Source organism: Loxodonta africana, chromosome 8, assembly GCF_030014295.1.
Source record: "Loxodonta africana isolate mLoxAfr1 chromosome 8, mLoxAfr1.hap2, whole genome shotgun sequence".
Taxonomy (NCBI): Eukaryota; Metazoa; Chordata; class Mammalia; order Proboscidea; family Elephantidae; genus Loxodonta; species Loxodonta africana.
In genome coordinates, this window is record NC_087349.1 from 14,385,403 (window position 1) to 14,407,768 (window position 22,366).

The window sequence follows — 22,366 nt, forward strand, 5'->3', positions numbered from 1 at the left end:
GGTTAGCAGCCGTAGCACTTAACCACTATGCCACCAGGGTTTCTGTCAATCCGTATAAGCCCTTTATTAAAGGTTGTTAATCTTCCGCTACTGTAATTCTCAGGGTAAAGCATAATCCTTCAGCTACATTAGAACCCCGGGGCCAAGACAGACATAGACTCCAGGTCAGCATGTAGGTTCGACATTGTCCCCTAAGAGCCACAGTGTGCTCAGGGCCTTGGGAGGGAGGGAGGGCTCAGCTAGAAGGGGAGCTCGTTTCCCAGTTAGGGACATAGGGTGACAGGCTTCTTAGACTATTCATGTGAGGCAGCCTTTTGTTTCCTTCCCCAGTCTAAGCACCTCAATTTCCACACTGAATAAAGGTGAACAAATAAAGGCTGAAAGAGACACAAACACTTAGCATTTGATTCTAAATTATGTGCTTGTCAGGTTCATATTAAAAGTAGTGAAACTTTCCTGTGGGTATGACTGAGGGACAACTGGAACTCTGACGGATTGTGGCACTGAGAACCCCCTAGGCTTGCGGTGTCCCTGGTTCCTGCCGAGCTGGATAACAGGGCTGGCTGGGGCTTTCCAGAGGCTGAGCACCAGGACGCCTCATAGGTAGAGAAACGGGGTGAGCTGGAGAACTTCTCCCCGGCATAGGTCTGCATTCCCCACCCAAGACCTCAACAGGAACGACCTGCCCTCAGAGCCCAGCCAGGAGCACTTGAGCAGGGGTGAGTGGCAGGCGGATGACTTCCTGTCACTTCATGCTATTGGCATTTGCTTATTTGCTCAAGGTGGCTGAGGGGGGCTGCTACCTCTTTTTTTTTTTTTAATGAAAATATTGTGTTTTTGGTGACGGTTTACACAGCAGATTAGGTTCCCATTGGACAATTTCTACACAATTTGTTCAGGGGGCTGCTACTTCTTGCAGAATCAAAATGAAATTTACAAACCACCCGTAGACCCTGGGTCCCTTTTCATAGAGGGTTTGCAGCACGAGTCTGCATCTCCTGAGCAGCCTCAGTGCTCTCTCCCTGTGCACTACAGGATCCCCGCTTAATCGTTGTGTATCTGCTGTGTAGACTCTCATCATGCACTTATTTATAACCTTTAATCTGTCACTGCTCCTGTTTTTATCTTTACCTCAAAACCCAAAAAAACTTGTTGCCATCGAGTTGATTCCGACTCATAGTGACACGATAGCACAGAATAGAACTGCCCCACAGGGTTTCCAAGGAGCCACTGGTGGATGCAAACTGCTGACCTTTTGGTTAGTAGGCGAGCTCTTAACCACTACATGACCAGGGCTCCATCTTATATTTGAGATCCCCACTAAACTCCCTCTTCTACTAACTGGTTTTACACAAAGAAACTTCATTCTTCTGTGTTTGTTTCAGATCACTCCTCCTGCCTCAATGTCTAGCAATAGTCTGAACCAGACTTTAGATATGGCTGGAGCCCTGGTGGCGCAGTGGTTAATCATTCGTTGAATTCACCAGCCGCTCCTTGGAAACCCTATGAGGCAGTTCTATTCTGTCCTATAAGGTCACTATGAGTCGGAATTGACTCGATGGCAATGTTTTTTTTTTTTTTTTTGGTGCTTATTTAGTCTCTTGGCACCTAAATGGTTCCTTATCTCCATGCTGTCACCAGTGGTACCCCTTGGGCGTTTGCCCACCATCAGTAGAACATTCTATCTCATTGACCAAGTGTTCAATAAATCCCCATGGTGTGCGCAGTACGCGGAATGGGGATGCCCACAGAGGCGACACTGGTTACGGTCCCTTCCGTCAGAGTTTCTCTCCTAGATGGTGAGGGCTACATACAATCTAGTACATCTGGCTTCCTCCACCACATTCTCTACCTGACAGGTGTTTATATGTTCTGGGATTTGCTACCAAGGGTAACTAATCTGGGGCCCTGTTTTCACCAGCAACATTAACAATTTTGACATTCTTCCTGCCTGGTTATCAACAGGACGCCTCAGTGTTGTTACTGTGCGTGCCACTTCTTGGACCTCTTCTCCTGTTCTTCTTCCCTCTCCCTCCCTCAGCTTCAGCTGCAATGGCCTCTGGTCTTTCCCAAAACTCCAGGCAAGCTCAGGACCTGCCCAGAATGCTCTTCTGTTGCTCACCTGTCTCCCTCCTGCATTTCCTTCAGGCTTCTGCTCAAATGTCACTCTCTTAGTGAGGTCTGCTCTGCTCAGCATGTTCAAAATGCCAGCACCCCCCTTCCACTGCACCCGACACTCCCATACATCCCCTGTTATGGACTGAACTGTGCCCCCCACCCCCCGCAAAAGATAGCTTGAAGTCCTAACCCAGGCGTCTGTGAATATGACCTTGTTTGGAAATGGGGACTTTGAAGAGGTCATCAGTTAACATGAGGTCATACTGGAGTAGGGCAGGTCCCAATCCCATCTGAGTTATGTCCTCATAGAAGAGGAGAAGAGACACAGAGACACAGAGGAAAGCAGCCACACGAAGATGGATCTACAAGCCAAGAAATGCCTGGGACTTCCAGGAGCTGGGAGAGACAAGAAATGATCTTCCCCTAAAGCGTTTGGTGACACAGTGATTAACAGCTACAGCTGCTAACCAAAAGGCTGGCAGTTCAAATCCAACAGCCACTCCTTGGAAACCCTATGGGGCAGTTCTACTCTGTCCTATAGGGTCGCTATGAGTTGGAAGGGACTCAACAGCAATGGGTTTGGTTTGGGTGTTTTCTAGAGCCTTTGTATAGAGCCCAGCATGCTGGCACCCTAATTTCAGACTCCTAGCCTCCAGAACTGTGAGACATAAGTTTCCGTTCTTATAAGCCCCCCAATTTGTGATATTTTGTTACTGCAACCCCAGGAAACTAATGCAGCCCCGTTCCCATTCTTTCTCCACAGCACATGTCATTATCTAACATTCTAAATATTTGTTTAACGTTGCTCCCCCCACCCCCACTAGAATGTAAACTCCATGAGGGCAAGGATTTTTGTCTGTTATTCATTTTTATTTATCTAGGTATCTATCGGTAAAGTAGAAGATTAGCTAAAATAAGGAAAACCGTCCATGAATGGATTGACACAATAGACTCACCAATGGACTCAGACATACCAGTGATCATGAAGATGGCTGTTATACATAAGGTCAACAGAAGTTGGAGCTGACTTGACGGCAGCTAACAACAGCAACAGATTATCTATCATCGATCTGTCTATCCACCCATCCATTCATCTGTCTAAAGTTTTACAGCTGCATCCCCACCAGGCAGGACGGCACCTAGCACATAGCAGACAGTCAATAGTGACTGAGTGACATGGGAATGAGTGAACGAGTGTCAGCAATGGCATCCATAGCTTCTCCCAAAGGCCTCCCTCCATTTATCTCCTGATCCGCTGCACTGTTCTGCTTCTCCTCCCACCATTCCCACTTGTTCTTCTGGTTCCTCTTTGATTCTTCCCATTTCCTAAGTGTAAGTTCTTTACAAGGCTCTTCTCTCTTCCTCATACGTGTCATCCAAGCCTGGGCTTCACAAGTTGTTAGGTCCTTTGAGACCACTCGGAAGAATGGCCACTCTGTATGGTCAGGGCCAAGGGTGAGGGGCACAACTCCTTCCCTGACCTGGCCCCACTAGAGGCTGGTGCCACCACAGCCTGGAGGACTGCGGGACAGAGCTCAAGTGTTTTCATTTTCTTGCTGCCAGACGTTACACATTTAGAAAAAATTTCAGAACAGAGGTTGAGAGGAAAATCAGGTAAACCATTAAGTTGTTACCAGTTACAAATTCACCTCCCGGCTTTGTTTTTCATTAATGATTTAAGAAAACCACAGAAGACCACAGACGGAGACTTTGCTTCAAGAAGCAAAGGAAAGTAATCTTATTGAGAACTTATTAGTAATGCAAAATCCCAAATCTCTTGAGTGTTGGCTATGTGCCAGGCCCTGTGCTAAGCTCTTAACCTGTATTATCTTATTAAATTCTCACAACAACCCTATGGGGTAGATTTACTATTGTAAATCTCACGACGACCCCTGACTCATGGGACCCCTGACTCATGGCAACCTCATGTACAACGGGATCTGTCTATTGTGATCCATAGGGTTTTCGCTGGCTGATATTCAGAAGTAAACGGACAGGCTTTTCTTCCTAGTCCATCTTAGTCTGGAAGCTCAGCTGAAACCTGTTCAGCATCATCGTGATACCCAAGCCCCCAGTGACAGATGGTGGTGGCTGCCGGGAATCGAACCTGGGTCTCCTCCACGAAAGGTGAGAATTCTACTGTGAAGCACCACTGCCCTCTGCTATTATGTCCATTTTCAAGAGAAGAAAGCTGAGGCCTAGTGAGGATCAGTAACTTGCCCTAATTCCCAGAGCCAAGCAGTGGTGGAGCCCACAGGCAGCAGGCCTGAGACCTAGAAGGTGTCCCACCTACTGTGGGAGCCTGCCTCCACCTTACATATGCCCATAGGGCCTGGCCCCTCCGAACGCTACCTCATCAATCTTCATGACAACGGGGTGTGGAGGCTGTTACCCTCCTCCATTTTACATAATGAAGACAGTGTGGCATAAAGGCTCTGAGCACAGAGCTAGATGCTCTGGGAACAAATCCCACCTCTCTTTACCATGTGGCCTTACACAAGTTACCTAATGCCCTTGGCCTAGTGTTCTTACCTGAAAAGCGGGTTGAGTAATGGAACTTATTTAGTGGATGTTGTGGAGATTAAATGACGTCCTTTAAGTACAAAACTTAGAACATTACCCGATGAGTGTTCCTTATTACTATTGTGGCGAGGCCGCTGGGGTCCAGAGCAGCTCTACCTTGGCCACCCAGCCTGCCAGTGGAGAGAGCCTGGGGAAGACCAACAGCGCTGGGGTCCGTCACCAGAACTTAATAGAGGCACCTGAACTCTAGTGTTTGTGTCTGGCGGTGAAGGCTCCAGGTGTGGTGTCACGGCATGAGGCAGGGAGGCAGCAGGGCGAGGGACATTGGCACCAGCTGCCTGAGGTGACATAGCCACTCTGCCCACCTGCCATGTGACTGTGGGCAAGTTGCTTCCCCCCGAGTGCCTCCTGCCCTCACCTATAATGAGCCCGTTCCTCAGGGGCTGTTGTGAGGCTGAAGTGAGTTTTTGTTGATTTGTGATTTATGGCAACCCCATGTGTTACAGAGTAGAACTGGTCCACAGGGTGTTTATTACGTTAGTGTCTGTGTGTGTGTGCTGAAAAGTGGATTAAATAATAGTGCTTATTTTGTAGATGTTATGGAAATTAAATGAGGTTGTTTATATACAGCACTTGAGACGTCTTTACGGAAGCAGATCGCCTGGCCTGGTGAGTTCAAACCAGCTGAGCACAAACTGCTTGGACCACCCCGGGATCTTGAAAGTGAGTTAACACAAGTGTAGATGGATTTCCGCCTGGCCTGCAGGAAGTGTGATGCAAGGTCTGCGCTGATGATGATGATAACAAGGCAATGATTAAGGGAGGAAAAAGGGAACTGAGGGGAGAGTCAGGTAGAGGTGGAGGGTTGGTGTGTGGCCTGAATGGAGAGAAACGAGCAGGGAAGAAAGTATTAGCAGAATAAAGTCAAAAGCCTGAGATTTGACAAGGTACAAAGCAAGGTTAAACGTTTCCTTGTCAGGGGGGTCCTCCAGCCCTGCCTAAGGTCTTTCTGGCTGTACACATTTAGGATTTGTGCTTCCATGGCTTGGGTGTAGCTCTGAGAAAAATGAAAAGGGAGGAAGAAATGGAAATGTCTCATATTTCCTGTGGCAGAATGTGGGCAGTCTTAGTGCTCAAGGCTGGGTGGCGGCCATGTCTCTCAAATATGTGTGGGTGGCAAATCTCTGTGGATGTCATGCCCAGCGCCAAGCTTTTTATGGAACTCTGTGACGTATTATTTACTTAGCTCTGCCACATAAATAAAAATAGTTTTACCAGCAGAAACCACGAGACTTCAACGTAAAGCCAGGAGGCCAAGTCCTGGCACCCACACATACAATGAGCTGTGGAACTAGGTTGCTTAAGCAGTTCCACTAATATCAAATTACTGTTGGTCCAATTTTTTGTTGTTTATCAGCCCTCGCTAGCAGATAATCTGGCTGGGAACAAAGATTAAAAGTTTTTAGAGGTAGGAAAAAAAAAAAAAACTTTAAAAATGAGAAAATGTCTGCAGATCGGGGAACCCCTCCCTACTTGGTTTTCACTGGTGGAAAAAGCCACAGAGCAGCTGCAGAGACCTGTCCACAGGGCCAAACACAGAGCGTGAGGGTCATCAGCTCTACAGACTAGACCAAAAGCCAAAACCAAAACAGTTGCCGTTGAGTTGATTCTGACTCACAGTGACCCCATGTGTGTCAGAGTAAATATGTGCTCCATAGGGCTTTCAATAGCTGTGATATTTTGGAAGGTCCCTGGGTGGTGAAAATGGTTTGTGCTCAACTACTAGCCTAGAGGTTGGTGGTTTGAACCCACCCAGCAGAACTGCGGGGAAAAAGGTCTGGCGATCTGCTTCTGTGAACACTACAGCCAAGAATACCCTATGGAGCAGTTCTACCCTGTAACACATGGGGTTGCCACGAGCCAGAACCGACTCAATGGCAACAGGTTTGGTGTTTTTTTCTTTTGATTTTTTTTTGGGAGGTTTTGATCTTTTGCAAGTAGATTGCCATTTTGAGACTAGAGACTAGCGGCTGCCTTGTCTACCTTTGGCTGTGGACTGTAGTTCTCCTGCCCCCTCCCTCTCTCCTGCAGTTACAATGGAGAGTCAACGTCCCCTTGGACTGATGAGGCTGGAATTTCAGCTCTGTCCCCACCATGGTGTATTTGGATGATCCCTGAGTGATAAGCCTAAGGAATAGGGACACACAGAGCAAACGAGACACCTGCCTTCATTGAGCCTGTACTCCAGGGGGGAGACACAAGCACCAAACATACAAACACGAGATCATTATACTTTCTGAAAAGAAAAGATCTGGGAAGGAAATTACAGGATGAAGAGAGGGAGAGAAAACTGGAGGGAGGAAGTGAAGACCAGGGTGGTAACTCATGATGTCCCCTCCCCCAAAGGACTTCCGCCCATGCCAGGTCATACAGAATCCTTAGTCATGTTTTTTTGTACTAATGTTATTTGTAAATTGTAATTCCCACATATCAGTCCTTGTCTTCCTTTAATTACTGCTTCATTCTCAAACAAGTTATTGATATGGGTTCACAAATACTAATTACCACAATATTGTAGCTAAAACACCAGAAGATTTGACTAAATCATCGATTATAAAAAAACGAGCAGCAATGAAAACAACAGTGCACGATTGTAGCGTGTGCAGACAGAATGAGGTGATTCAAAGCATCATTGTAATTGGGTAATAATGATAGCTCTGGGGGCGTAGTGGTTAAGTGCTACAGCTGCTAACCAGAAGGCCAGCAGTTCAAATCCACCAGGCGCTCCTTGGAAACTCTGTGGGGCAGTTCTACCCTGTCCTATAGGGTCTCTATGAGTCGGAATCGACTCGACAGCAACAGGTTTTTTTTTTTTTTTTTTCTGACTGCAGTGCTCTAGAAGGTTCAAAAAGTAAACTAGCATAGAGTTTTAGCCTTGTAGGTATATTGATACATGTAAGCTGGGCTTACATTTTTTGTTGTTGTTGTTGTTGTTATAACTAACCACAGGAATATTTTTTATAAAAATAATAAATTTCTGCTGAAACACTGCACAAAAATCTTATAGACAGACATTTTGGTGTCACCCCCTCTGACAGTGTTACCCGGTGTGATCCACACCCCCTGCACCTCCTTAGTGACACCACTGGGTGGGGCGGCCTCTCTGTCGAGAGATTCTGGTTTGAGGCCATGGGGTGTGAAGAGCCTTCTGGAAAAGCGCAGTGATATCAAGCCCAGCCGGGTAAGAGCTGAGGGGTGTGGAGACGCAGAGAGGCCAGCAGCTGCAGCTGGTGATGGGGAGAGGTGAGAGGAGGTCTCGAGCGGCCCAGGCCGTGCAGGCCACCTAGGCTGGGCCAGGGGATGGGCTTTATCCTCTAACTAGGTGCTGAATTGTCTCATGTCCCCCACCCCCATAGGGAAGCAGGAACCTAGAAGGAGGAGATGAAAGTACAGACAGAGGCACTGAGCTGGAGAGAAGCGTGGAGCAAAGCGAAGTGTTTCCTCCACGACAATTCGTGGAGGGAGACCAAGGCCTCCTAATGCAGTTTGTACTCAACAATCAAAAGGAAAGAAGAGGAGGAATTAAGACCAGTGGACAGCCGCTAAGACCTATACCTTGAATTTTCAAAAGGCATTTTTAGAGTTGGTTGGAAGAGAAGCTAAGCAGATGGTTGGAATTTTTCCACTAACTTCACCTCCACCCAACATAAGAGGACAATGTTCCTACTGGGCAATTTTGCAATGCATATCAAATGACTTCAAAACAAATGTGAGATAAAGAGAAGAAAGCAACTCAGACAGAGCGAGTAGCAAATGCTAAGGGGCCCCCTTCTCGATCCCTCTGACCAGTACTTTGGAGCCTCAGTTAGGAAGTAAATCTGCCCTGGTAGCTCTTCAGGCCAGTGTCAATTACTAGTTTCTCAGCTGACTAGGACGCCCTGAGCATAGGGCAGGTATTACTCCTCCTTTGCTTTTTCTGGAGTCCCTGGGTGGTGCTAACGGTTAACACTAACTGAAAGGTGGGAGGTTTGAGTCTACCCAGAGGCTTCTTGGAAGAAAGCAGCATTGAAAACACTATGGAGCACAGCTCTACTCTGACACACATGGGATTGCCATGAGTCAGAATTGACTGGCGACTGGTACCTCTGCCTCCCTACTTCTGCCAAGTAGACAAGATTTATCTATCCTCATCAAAAATGCTGGGACCTGGGGTCACCTCCCAAACCCTGTGGAAGTCCCGGGATGAGTAAACTGAGGCAGATGCGAAGCCAGGGGAATAAGACAAAGCTCTGCAAAATCTCAGTTGTAATGAGAACATAACTTCCATTTATTTGAAGATTAAATTTGCAAAGGTGTTTATACATTTATTAATTCACTTTAAGTTTTATCATTTTGAGGCCTAATGCAGGCTAACTACTGAAGGAACTACGTTATCCATCACCCAGGAATATTCCTAGAAATAAATAAAACAGTAGGGCATGGAGTCACTATGAGTCAGAATTGACTCGACAGGAATGGGTTTGGCTTTTTTTTTAAGGCACGGGGACCAGAGTGGACAGCTCAAGGGAGCAGGATATCTCAGAACATCCATAAAACCAAAACCAAACCAGTTTCTGTTGAATTGATTCTGATCCATGTCAACCCCATGTGTGTCAGAGTGGAACTGTGATCCATAGGGTTTTCAACAGGGCTTTGAACTGGTTTGAAACGGTTCAGTAATTGCCGATGTAAACAAGGGCTGCATACCGGTTGCATGGTAACCAGATCTGTTGCCCGTCGGCCTTTGACCCGAGTAGGAAACAAACAGCAGTGTCCTGCTCAAAGATGATGGCCGACAGCACTGCTTTGAATGTGTGTCACTCTCTACAGTCCTGCCAGTAACAAGATTTCCTGGATGAATCCCAAAAGTTTCAGGAGCCTGAGGTGGGAGACTGGATTACTGGCAAGACTATGGAAAGCATTCAAGGTGGTGCGTTCTGCCACCGTCTTTGAGCGGGACACTGCTGTTTGTTTTCCTACTCAGGTCAAAATTGATGGGCAACAGATTTGATTGCTATGCAACGAGTACACTGCCCTTGTTTATGTTGGCAACTACTGAAACTTTCCCAATGGGTTCAAAGTTCTGGCTGATTTTTTGAAAGTAGATCTCGAGGCCTTTCTTCTGAGGCACCTCTGGGTGGATCAGAACCATCAACATTTTGGTTAGTAGCCTTTTGGTTATTAGCGTAACCATTCACACCACCCAAGGACTCCTTAGAAAAGCCATACATAAATTTAATACATGATAAAAGTGGCATTGTAATTCAGTAGAAGAAAGGGATTTCATTAACTAATACTGAAGCAACTGATTAGCTAATTGAAAAAATGATTATTTTAGGTCTTCCCCTCACTCCATATTAACAAAATAAATTCCATATGGATTTAAGAGTGAGATGTAATAAATAAATAAATAAAAATAAAGAGCTAGAAAAAGGTAAATGTCTATTTGATTTCTGAATGAGAAAGAAAAGCAATTGAAAGCACAGAGGAAAACAATGCACAGATTTAACTATTTAAAAAATACAATTCTATACATCAAAAAGCAACATAAATAAAATGAAAAGTCAATGAACAGGGAAAATATCTGCAACAAACATGAAATGATTAATATACTTAGTATTTAAAATGTTTGTGCTAACGTGTGTACAGTAGACTCCATAAAAATAAATGGAGAGGAAATATGAAGAGATAAATCACAAAGGAAGAAAATATAAACAGTTAACCAACATGTGAAAAAGAGTCTATACCTTTCCTAACGTAAACAAAGATGCCAAGTAAAACAACTTGTGGATTTTCCTATCAAAACTGCCGATAAAAACATTTGTTGGTGTCAAGACTGCTGTAAAACTGGCCTTCTCATACAATGATGGTGGGTGTGAAACTTTCTGGAAAGCAATTGGCAACATTGTTTAGAAGCTCTAAAAATCAGGCATATTTTCTGACCTAGCAATCCCACTTTTAACAATCAGAAATGCAATTAGTGATTTGTATTCAGGAATGTTCCTCATCCTATTATTTACTTTGAAAAAAATAGGAAGCAACTTGAATGTCCAAAGCTAGAAGAAAATTACAAAACATGAAGAATACTACGCAGCCTTTAAAATAAGCAGGTATAAAATGACGCCGTGTAGCAGGCCTGCATCTGTATAAAGATGCATAGAAGAAAGAGATTAAGGAGGAATTCTAAAATGTTCACGGAGGCTGTGGTGCCTTTGGGTCATTGCATTTATGGGCAATTGTTATTTTCTTCCCTTTTTACATTAAACAATTGTCAGAATCATTAGGTGCTACATTTACAGAAAAAAAAAGTGGTATTTATCAAACAAACACACACAAGCAACCTTCAGAGTTAGATAAAGCAGGGGCTAAGCTGGACAGAAGACTGAGAAAGGAGAATATGTACGAAGTGGAAAGGTGTATTTCACACGACCTGGATCTTAGAGCTGGGACTTTCGGGCTGGCGGTCTAGGAAGACGACACTGAAAAGCGCACTTTCGCTGTCTCAACGGAAGACGGAAAAAGGAATCACGTATACATGTGTATTTTTTCTTTCCCAAAGACGTCTTTGATTTTACAGGTCAAGAAAAGTAATGAAAGTTATTAGGGAAACTAAGCTGGCATTAAAAAAAAAAAAAATCTTTTAGACTACCCACCCAGAGAACCGACATGCCCACCATGAATTCTGACCCAGGCACGAGAAACAACTTAGTCCAGTAAGAACATGGCTTTTCTAGCTAAAAATCTCTTAGACCCTAGGACATTCTTTCTGAGTCAGTCACAGTTCTTTCTAACAATCTTAAGCCTCAGTGTGTATTTTAGGGTTTCATAATGCTTTCCTCACTACCGTTGTCATAATCTAGCTCTGCTACTCGGTGGTCTTTCTCTGGCTGCTATTTCTGATGGACGATCCAGTCCGCCAGCCACAGACATTTCTTGTGCGACGCTGTCTGTGCAAGACCCCGCTGTGCCCAGAGTTCTGCGCATTTCCACCCAGCTAAACTGGCAGTCGCTGTGAGTCGGAATCGACTCGACAGCAATGGATCTGGTGGCTTTAAACCAGCAGTCCCGTCCCCAGCTCTGAACCCGAGATGCACAGGGTGATGCTGGAGAGGGTGGAGGGAGGAGATAGAGAGCTAACGGGTAGACAGATTATCATGTCCAGAAGGGAGGGAGGGAAGGCCACAGGAACTGCAGGGCATAATCTCCCCGATTGTCATTGCTAGACTGTGGACTAACTGAGAAGAAACAAACTCTTCCCTTAAAGACAGTGGGCATCGGGGAAGCTGTGCTGCTGGCAGGGCAGATACTTACAGAAAGAAGCAGGCGGCGAGGACCCTGGTTGCTCACATAGGACGAGCAGGATCAGGCTCCTGGGTCTTCTTCCTCACTGGCTTTTTGATGTCAGGCTCCAGGCCTAGGGACAGGCAAGCCCTGAGGCCCAGTGTGCCTAAGTAAACAACTGTGAACTTTGCACATTTGTGCTGATGTCACTCTCAGCTGATTTCACTTTCATTTCTAAACTTGCCGTTGGCCCAGGGCTTCACAGAAAGTAAACAACTTTTGTCTTTCCCCTGAACACACACTTCACCCCCGCTGAAGCCAACAAACTGAGTGATTTAAAGATCAGGTAAGTATTTTGATTATATCAGATCATGATTTTAGGCATAAAACGAGCCAAAGAATGCTCAGAGAGCCCGGTGATATAGACTTTAAGATAAACACCAGCTAGAATCTCATTATAGAATCTCATTTGGAAGGGACTTCAAAAGTCATCTGGCCCACCCTCCTGCCAGGATAGCCCTCCTGGACCAGGCCACCTCCTGCTCATTCCTTGGGAAGAACTATGCCATCTGTCCCCTCCTCGTCGGAAATCAGCCGTGTGTGATGACTGGGCTTCTCTGGACACAAAACCTTGTCTTCTGTGTGTTCTCACAAGGGGGTTTAAGCCTGGGCTTTGGCTGCTGGAACATCTCTTATATTTCAAAATAAGAGCAGAAAGCAGCTTTTATTTTTGCAAGCTGGATTCAGAAGAGGACGTGGAATGAGGGATATCATTGCTGATGTCAGATGGATCTTAGCTGAAAGCAGAGAATACCAGAAAGATGTTAAAAAACAAAAAACAAAACCTGTTGCTGTTGAGTCAGTTCTGACTCATAGCTACCCTACAAGAAAGAGTAGACCTGTCCCATATGGTTTCCAACGAGTGGCTGGTGGATTCGAACTGCCAACTTTTTGGATAGCAGCCAAGTTCTTAACCACTGCTGTGTTTTATTCACTACGCAAAGGCATTTGACTGTGTGGATCATAAAAAATTATGGATAACATTATGAAGAATGGGCACTCCAGAGCACTTAGTTGTGCTCATGAGTAAACTGTATGTAAACCAAGAGGCAGTGGTTCGAGTAGAGCAATGGGATGCTGCATAGTTTAAAACCTTTTCACGATCAGTGAAACATATATGTCCCACCTAATCTCCTGCCTCTGGGGTTTATTGAGAAACTGCTTTCCCACTGACAGTATGTGCAGCTGTCAGGAAGGGACCTATATAACTGTTTGAAACAGAAAAAAATGGGAGTTTGCCACAAATTACTGTTTTTACAGGGTATTGTATGAGGTGTTGCATCCTGTAGAGGCATATGTGTCCCAACAAATCTGCACCAGAGTCCACAGTGACATTTGTGTCCCAGAGTCCAATGAGACATATGCATCCCACCAATCTTCTCCCCCTCCCCCACTGGATCCAGAGGAACACCTTATCTACTCCAAAGTCCAGAGGGACATATGTGTCCCACCAATCTTATACCCAGTCCAGAGGGACACACACAATAATTCAGCATGCATTCCGTTAATGAAAAAAAATTTTATCAACTAAAAAATTTAAAGCAAAAAGTAATTTGGTCATGAAAGTGTTTTAAAATCAGGAAAAGTATGTGTCAGGGTTGTATATTTTCACCATACTTATTCAGTGTGTATGCTGAGCAAATAATCTGAGAAGCTGGGCTATATGAAGAAGAACCTGGCATCAGGCTTGGAGGAAGACTCATTAACAACCTGTGATATGCGGATGACACAATGTTGCTTGCTGAAAGTGAAGAGGACTTGATGAAGATCAAACACTACAGCCTTCAGTATGAATTACACCTCAACATAAAGAAAACAAAAATCCTCACAACTGGACCAATAAGCAACATCGTGATAAACAGAAAAAACACTGAAGTTATCCAAGATTTCATTTTACTTGGATCCACAATCAACACCCATGGAAGCGGCAGTCAAGAAATCAGACGATGCATCGCATTGGGCAAAGCTGCTGCAAAGCACCTGTTTAAGTGTTGAAAACCTTGAGGGCTAAGGTGCCTGTGAACCAAGCCATGGTATTTTCAGTTACCTCATATGCATGATGTTGACGGAGAACGTTGAATATACCATGAACTCCCAGAAGAATGAACAAATCTATCACGGAAGAAGTACAGCCAGAATGCTCCTCAGAAGCAAGGATAGCAAGACTTCGTCTCACATACTTTGGACGTGTTATTAGAAGGGGCCAATCTGTAGAGAAGGACATCATGCTTGGTAGAGGATCAGCGAAAAACAGAAAGACCCTCGACGACATGGTTGACACAGCGGCTGCAACAATAGGCTCAAATGGCAATGATTGTGAGGATGGCTCAGGACTGGGCAGCGTTTGGTTCTGCTGTACTTAGGGTCACTATGACTTGGAACTGACTCAGTGGCACCTAAAACATTTCCGCAATCACAGAGGCTCTTAGCCAGAGGTTAAAATTGCTTCTTTTGCTCGCAAAACAAAACTGCAGATTTCATTGGGATTAAGCCTGGTGAAGACAGTAGAAACCTGCCTCGTCCTGTTGCTGACTCCCTTGGGGTTTTGCTTCCTCTCTCAGTGTCCCCCAGTGAAGGAGAAGTTCTAGGAATTACCACATCCTTTTCTCCCCTGAGGGCCTTTTAAGCTCAGCCTGGAAGGAGGGGATGTGATAGAGTAGAAAGAAGGAGCAGAGGCTTGGGGATGCATATACCAGCAAATTATGTAACCTCTCTGAACATGTTTCTCATTGGTAAAATAGGAACGTACCTACTTTACATGGCTGTTGTGGAGTTGAAGATGTGTATTCACGTGCTCAGAACGCACAGGGCACGAGGGTAGCTTTATTAAAAGCAGAATTTCTATGTAGCTAGCCTTCGTATTAATGTTTTCAAGACAGTAGGCAACTTTTTGGTGCTAATATAAACTAGTTACTCTGAAAACTGAATATTGGGGAGTGAAGTAATACAGAAGAGATAGAAATATATATTTTAAAAAGTTTATTTAAAGTTATAATGCACATAGTTTAAAGAGTCAAATACAGTGAATCCTGTGAGAGCTGGAACTTGACAGGATTGCCTTGTTCTTCTGCTCTCACAAGTTTTCCACCTTTGACAGGGTGCAGTCTGATCGCTTTTCTATTGCTTGTTTTAGTGGAAAATACGTGTTTTCCTTCTCTGACAGATTTCTGCCTTACACAGGTTCTGGCTTTTGCAGGTTTCCCTTTTGTTACATAAACCAGCAGCCCCCACCGCTTCTCCCTTTCTTCTCCAGAGGCAAACACTTCTACTTGCTTTATCTGATTCTTTAAGTATTTACCTCAGTTCTCTAAATAATATGCTTGGTATTTCTTCATTTTTCAGTTTTAGGCCATCTGTTGACTCCAAACTATATAAGGCAAAGATTTAATTTTATTCTTGACCCCATGTTCCACAAGTACCTGTCCAATCTTCCTCCTTCCTTCCCAATGTTGTAATTTTGTTTAAGTCAATATTCAGTGCTTACAATATTCTAACTATGGAAATACCATCCACCACAGCTGAGCTATGTAGAAAATTATTCCTTTTCCTTTCCTGCACAGCTTTTTGTTTTTCTGGAGATAATAAATGGCTTTTTCTTTTTTACCCAATAATTTTTAATTGTATGCCAGACCTTTTGACTGATGTATTATAAAGGCTCTGGATTATGTTATCTTCCTCTAAAGAATGTTCAGGCTTTGTCTGGAAGAATTTAAGATAGTGACAGAACACCCTGACCCTGTTGAGGTTTGGTTTTAATCTTTCTTAGGATCCTCTAGTCCAGTTTTGCTCTTGGTCCTGGGACGTAGCCCTTGCTAATATGCATGGCCTTTACTCCCAAGGCATGGCTTTCCTGGAAGGGATCTTGATGGAAGGTCTGGGATTTTTACCAAGGTTTCTCTACTCTCTGGTTTAGTTGGAACTTTGGTGTCACCTTTACATGAACAGATTAGGACATGGCTAATGATCTTAGGGTCATTTTTGGCTCTTTTGGTGGCTCCTTTCTTCTTAGTACCCTCCCCTCCAAATGTCAGCTAGCTTAGGAGAGTCATGTTATGTTCCCTCTTTCCTCTGTCCAGTAAGATTGCTGGGCTCCACTGCTCTGAACCATGCTTTAAAAAATGCCCCCGGGGGAAAGCTGGAATGAGAGGAGAGTTTGCCCCGGATGCTTCCCTTCTCCCAGGAATCACAACCCTGTGCTGTCCACCATCCATTGCTTAAAAGCAATTGTTTTATATAGTGTGTCCAATTTTATAGTTACTTACAGAGGGAGGGTTAGTCCATTACCAGATATTCTTTAATGGATGGAGTTGGAAATCCTCATGCATTTTTTAAAATAATGTTTTTTCTGGTAATAAAATTAATTGGCTCTTTCTGAAGAAAACACAGAAAAGGAAATGAAAACTATCGATAATCCCACGGTCAAGAGAGAGGTAATTGTGAAGCCCGAAGAATCTATAACTTTTATTTCAACCAACTTTTGGAACACATTCCACTAACGTAAACCAGGACAGCCTTGGATAGTTCAGGAGGCAAGTTTTCACTGGATCAGAGGAAACAGGTACAGGCTTTGGATATTTAGAGAAGACAAGAGAATGTTTAGATAGTTGGGGAAACCCGCCTAGGTTGGGTTTGAGGATTCTGAGAGGAGTATAAATATGTCCTAGAGTCTTTAAAGTTTGCTGAAATCCATCAAACTATGACAGTTTTCTAGGAAAGAAATTTAGTCCAGCAGTGAGAGTGTGGTGCACTGAGCAGCATAAACTGCCAGTTAATTATAAACTGAACCCTGGCCACTAGTTCTAGAACAGATTTCATAATAGGACTGGAACCTAGTGAGGAAGTTAAATTATGACCCTAGCATCAGGATATTCTTCTAAAATGCTTAGGCTCTTAACTCACAGAAAAAGACCAGAATATGAATCCACAAAGGCAAATTACAGCTGTATGGTGGGAGGCTTGAAGGATGGATCAGTTGCTTTTTATGGGAATTCTTCATAAGACCAGGGGAGGAAGATTGAAGGTAGGTACCAGAATTTGATCACTGAGGCTGTAAGAGTAGAGCAGATGGAAACTGAAAGCATCCATCAGTGTGAAGTGGTATCTATAGGCGCTCCCAGAGCTTTGCAGTGGCCTCAGGGACAGGTTTAGTAGTAGAATATACTGTATGAACCTTGGTGCTTTTTGGTAAGACTTACACTGAAGGTTTACTGGAGTAGAGCACAGTGTCACGTAGAGATAGAAAAGGCTTCTTCCTCCTATAACTCGATGGATATCCTTTTACATAGCAGCTGTACTGACCACTTTTATTCTACTGGCCATTTATGACTAAGAGGTCTAAATATAGATCATAAGTGTGTTGAAGGTTTGAGGAATTTTGAGATCCGTGTGCTCTCCAAACCAGGTGACAAGGAAGGCTATCTCAGATAGGGTATGGATGGGACCTAGAGATTAGGCAGATTAGTTGCAGCAAGGCAGAAATAGAAGTGAAAAGTTTAGAGTGGTAGGTAATCAGGATTAATGGCATCTAGAAACAGACATCAGGCCATTGTTTACATTAGCAGTTCAAATAAAATACTAGGGCATTCTGGAAGCTAAAAGAGAGAATATGTCTGCAGGTGGAGCATCGAGGACATCTGACAGCATGTCCCAAGCAGGAGCTTGGGGGTGGCATTCAGGGCAGAACTCCAGTTCTGTAGTACTGAGGTTCTGGGAAAGTATGATAAAACAGAAGAGCTGTTGAAATTCCAGCAAATGGTGGGAATGTGGTCACAGGGAAGAAGGCGGGACCTTACAACCAGAACACAAAATCAATGCAGGACCTACCAACCGCAAGATTCATTTCATGCTGAGTCACTGCCATGGGGATCCTTCAGTGGAACATGACTGTGGGTGTAGCTTGTTTCAGAGGCTGGGCTTGGACAAATCTGAAAGAAGGGGTTAAGTGAGCCCAGGTATTGTGTGGTCTATAGGGGAACAGGAGTTAGAAAGATGATTGTATCTTAGTCTCTGGTCACTGTGTGTCTTGAGAGAAGTTCCTAACAGAAGTCATAAAATGTTTAGTCATATATGATATTTTTAAGCCAAGCTCCATCTTTAATTCTGACAGTCTGTGACCAGGATCACTATTCAGTTGTTGTCTCTTTATGTCTGTTTCAGTGGTTAGTGTGCTTCATGGTGGATACATGCTCTTCACTGTTGTTGTTAGGTGTCGTTTAGTTGGTTCCGACTCGTAGTGACCCTATGTACAACAGAAAGAAACGCTGCCCGGTCCTGCACCATTCTCATGATCATCGTTATGCTTGAGCCCCTTGTTGCAGCCACTGTGTCAATCCATGTTATTGAGGGTTTTCCTCTTTTTCATTGACTCTCTACTTGACCAAGCATGATGTCCTTCTCCAGGGACTGATCCCTCCTGAAAGCATATCCAAAGTATGTGATATGAATTTTGTCATCCTTGTTTCTAAGGAGCATTCTGGCTGTACTTCTTCCAAGACAGATTTGTTTGTTCTTTTGGCAGTCCATGGTATATTAAATATTCTTCATCCACACAATTTTTTTTTTTAATTTACACCATAATTCAAAGGTGTCAATTCTTCTTCAGTCCTCCTTATTCACTGACCAACTTTCACATGCATGTGGTGATTGAAAACACCATGGCTTGAGTCAGGTGCACCTTAGTCCTTAAAGTGACATCTTTGCTTTTTAACACTCCAAAGAGGCCTTTTGCAGCAGATATGCCCAAATGCAATGTCTTTTGATTCTTGACTGCTGCTTCCATGGGTGTTGATTGTGGATCGAAGTAAAATGAAATCCTTGACAATTTCAATCTTTTCTCCGTTTATCATGATGTTCCTTATTGGTCCAGTTGTGAGGATTTTTATTTATGTTGAGCTGTAATCCATACTTAAGGCTGTAGTCTTTGATTTTCATCAGTGCTTCAAGTCCTCTTCGCTTTCAGCAAGCAAGGTTGTTTCATCTGCATAACACAAACTGTTATTTTTTATAAACATTCTTTTTAAAAAATACTTTAGATGAAGGTTTACAGAACTAGGTTCTCATTAAACAATTAGTGCACATAATGTTTTGTGACATTGGTTGCCAACCCCACAACATGTCGACACTCTCCCCTTTTCAACCTTGGGTTCCCTATTACCAATTTTCCTGTCCGCTCCTGCCTTCTAGGCTTGCCCCTTGGCTGGTGTGCCCCATTAGTCTTGTTTTTGTTTTATAGGCCTGTCTCATCTTTGGCTGAAGGGTGAACCTCAGAACTGGCTTCATTACTGAGCTAAAAGGGTGTCCGGGGGCCATACTCTTGGGGTTTCTCCAGTCTCTGATAGGCCAGTAAGTCTGGTCTTTTTCTGTGAGTTAGGATTTTGGTCTACACTTTTTTCCAGCTCTGTCCAGGACCCTCTATTGTGATCCCTGTCAGAGCAGTCAGTGGTGGTAGCTGGGCACCATCTAGCTGTGCTGGAATCAGTCTGGTGGAAGCCGTGGTAGTAGTGGTCCGTTAGTCCTTTGGACTAATCTTTCCCTTGTGTCTTTGGTTTTCTTCATTCTCCCTTGCTCCAGATGGGGTGAGACCCCTGGAGTATCTTTAATGGCTGCTCACAAGCTTTTAAGACCCTAGACACTACTCACCAAAGTAGAATGTAGACTATTTTCTTTATAAACTGTTATGCCAATTGAGCTAGATGTTCCCTGAAACCATGGTCCCCACAGCCCTTAGCCCAGTAATTCGGTCCCTCCGGGACTCTGGATGTGTCTGTGGAGCTTCCATGAGCTTGCCTTTACAAGTTGTGGTGGCTTCCCCAGTATCATGTACTGTCTTACCCTTCACCAAAGTTACCACTTATCTACTGTCTATTTAGTGTTTTTCTGTCCCCATCCAACATAGGTTGTTATTGAGTCTTCCTCCAATCCTGATGTCCCATTCTTCTTCATATAGTTCAGTTTCTCAAATTATTTGCTCAGCATAGATTGAATAAGTATGGTGAAAGGATATAACTGTGATGCACACCTTTTCTGACTTTAAAGCGTGTAGTATTCCCTTGTTCTGTTCGAATGACTGCCTCTTAGTCTATGTACAGGTTCCTCATGAGCACTATTAAGTGCTCTGGAATTCCCATTCTTCGCAATGTTATCCATAATTTGTTATGATCCACACAGTCGAATGTGTTTGCATAGTCAATAAAACACAGGTAAACATCTTTCTGGTATTTTCTGCTTTTGGCCAGGATTGATCTGACATCAGAAATGATATCCCTTGTTCCACATCTTCTTCTGAATCTGGCTTCAATGTCTGGCACTTCCCTGTGTACTGCTGCAACCACGTTTGAATGATCTTCTGCAATATTTTACTTGGGTGTGATCTTCATTGGCCCATTCTCTTCCTTCACACGATGTATTCATAGCTGCCATCCCTGGCCTTCTGGTCGTTTGTGAAGTGCTTAGTGTCCGAGGAATCACAGATCATGCAATTTCTTAGTCATCATACGCTTCTGAAAAAACCTTTCTATTCTCGGAGTAAAGATTCATCCGACTTTGGCTCATTATCCCAAAAGCTTGAGCCGTGAGAACTATCAATTGCTTTGGAATAGTGCCTTTTTTTTTTTTTTTTTTGGTCATCAGTTGGAAAATGTATGTGTACTACTATAAGTAATATATACTCCTTCACTCAGAATATTTTCTTTGTTAACTATGGTTATCATTCATTTTATTCTTTGTCCATTTTTATCCTTTCTAAAGAGTTCCCAGGAAGAACAAAGAAAGGTCCATTCATTCCTTCATTCTGTTTCAGCAGTCTTCCGGGCATAGGAATGAAATGATGAAAAGATACCAACACAGTCCACATGGTCCAGAGCATAATCTACCACTTTACCAAGCCTGATATATGTAATCCATACTTCAAAGGTCCAGAGGGGGTGTACCTTTTTGAGGATGAGACGTCTAAGCCAAAAAGTTGGGAAGCCCTCTGAGAGACCAGGATACTTTCCCCCAAGGCACAATCTAACGAACACCCAGAAAACCCCAAATTCAACCGGAAGATAGTGGTTTCCCACCAGATTGTTAAAGACTGTTGAGGAAATTTGTGGTCAAGATTCTTTCAGACATAATAGTTATAGTAGTCCCCCCTTATCTGCAGGGATATGTTCCAAGACCCCTCATGGGTGCCTAAAACCACAGATAGTACCGAACCCTATATACATACATACCTACCTATGATAAAGTTCAATTTATAAATCAGGGATAGTAAGAGATTAATGACAATAGCTAATAATAAAATAGAACAATTATAACAAATATGTGAATGATGGAGCTTGACAGCATGAGACTTCATCATGTTACGTAGTCATTTAACGTATTAGAACTGCAACTGACCACAGGTAACTGAAACCGCGGAAGGCAAAACTGCTGGTAATGGGGGACTAATGTATTTTTTTTACATGTCACAATGTGCTCTCCTTGAATCGTCTTTGGCTACTGGAAATATTATGGAGAGTAGATGACCCAGCCTCAGATCTTCCTAGTTCCATCCTGCCTTCCGTGCCTGAAGTAGGTTTGCTGGCCTGTAACTCTTATGTACCTCACCTACCTCCCCTTCATTCTGATTAGCCTCAGCTTGTAATGAACACCACAGTTGACATATGACGCCAGGCTGGTTGACTCTATCTCCTCACTTACCACATCCATCTTGACTATTTGGTAAACACACCTGTTCCTCGACAGTGTCCTTCCGGAATCCCTAGCACTGCTCACTGCCTGAGCAGCGATAGGCTGTGAGGTGCTGACTTTGCTCCAGAGTCTCCATGTGAATGAACGGCTATGGGTGCACATTAATTAGCTCTCATCTTTTCACCTTGGGAGATTTTGGAAAACAAAAGGATTATTTTAAATTATAATCTATGCATGTCAGTGACTTTTTGTGCAACACTTTTGCTCTGTGCAATTAACACCTTTTCCTCTAATTGTCAGAGATGCACAAGTTAGCACTTTACTATGCACTACCTTATTCTATAATTATTTTAATCATGTATGTTTTATATGTACAACTAGACTGTAACCTTCTAATGGGGAGAAATGTCTTTTGTATCCCCAGTGGTTTATAGCATAGTAACAGAAATTCAGTAAATGACATTGGTCGACTGGTCCATTAAACTTCCTAGGAGTGGGGTTCGAGTCAGTTATAGTATATGTCATTCTTACCTTGGGTTCTTAGTTTTTTTGTGTGCTGTAGGCATAACTCTGTTAGCATTTGGAGTTTTTTTTTTTTTTTTTTTTTTTTAGGCATAACTCATTTTGGAAGAAATCAAAAGCTCAGAGATTTTTTTTTTCCATGTTGACAAAA

The 22,366-nt window shown here is 43.6% G+C and overlaps 1 long non-coding RNA gene across 2 annotated transcripts in view; it reads left to right on the plus strand.

Annotated features, from left to right (window-relative positions):
* Positions 1 to 12,147: 12,147 nt before the first annotated feature.
* LOC111748076 (uncharacterized) overlaps positions 12,148 to 22,366 on the plus strand; it is a 37,500-nt gene continuing 27,281 nt past the window's right edge. For both annotated transcript variants that reach the window (XR_002784007.2, XR_010322601.1), the window contains exon 1: positions 12,148 to 12,307. This is a non-coding gene — a long non-coding RNA (uncharacterized LOC111748076). The remainder of the gene's footprint in view (positions 12,308 to 22,366) is intronic.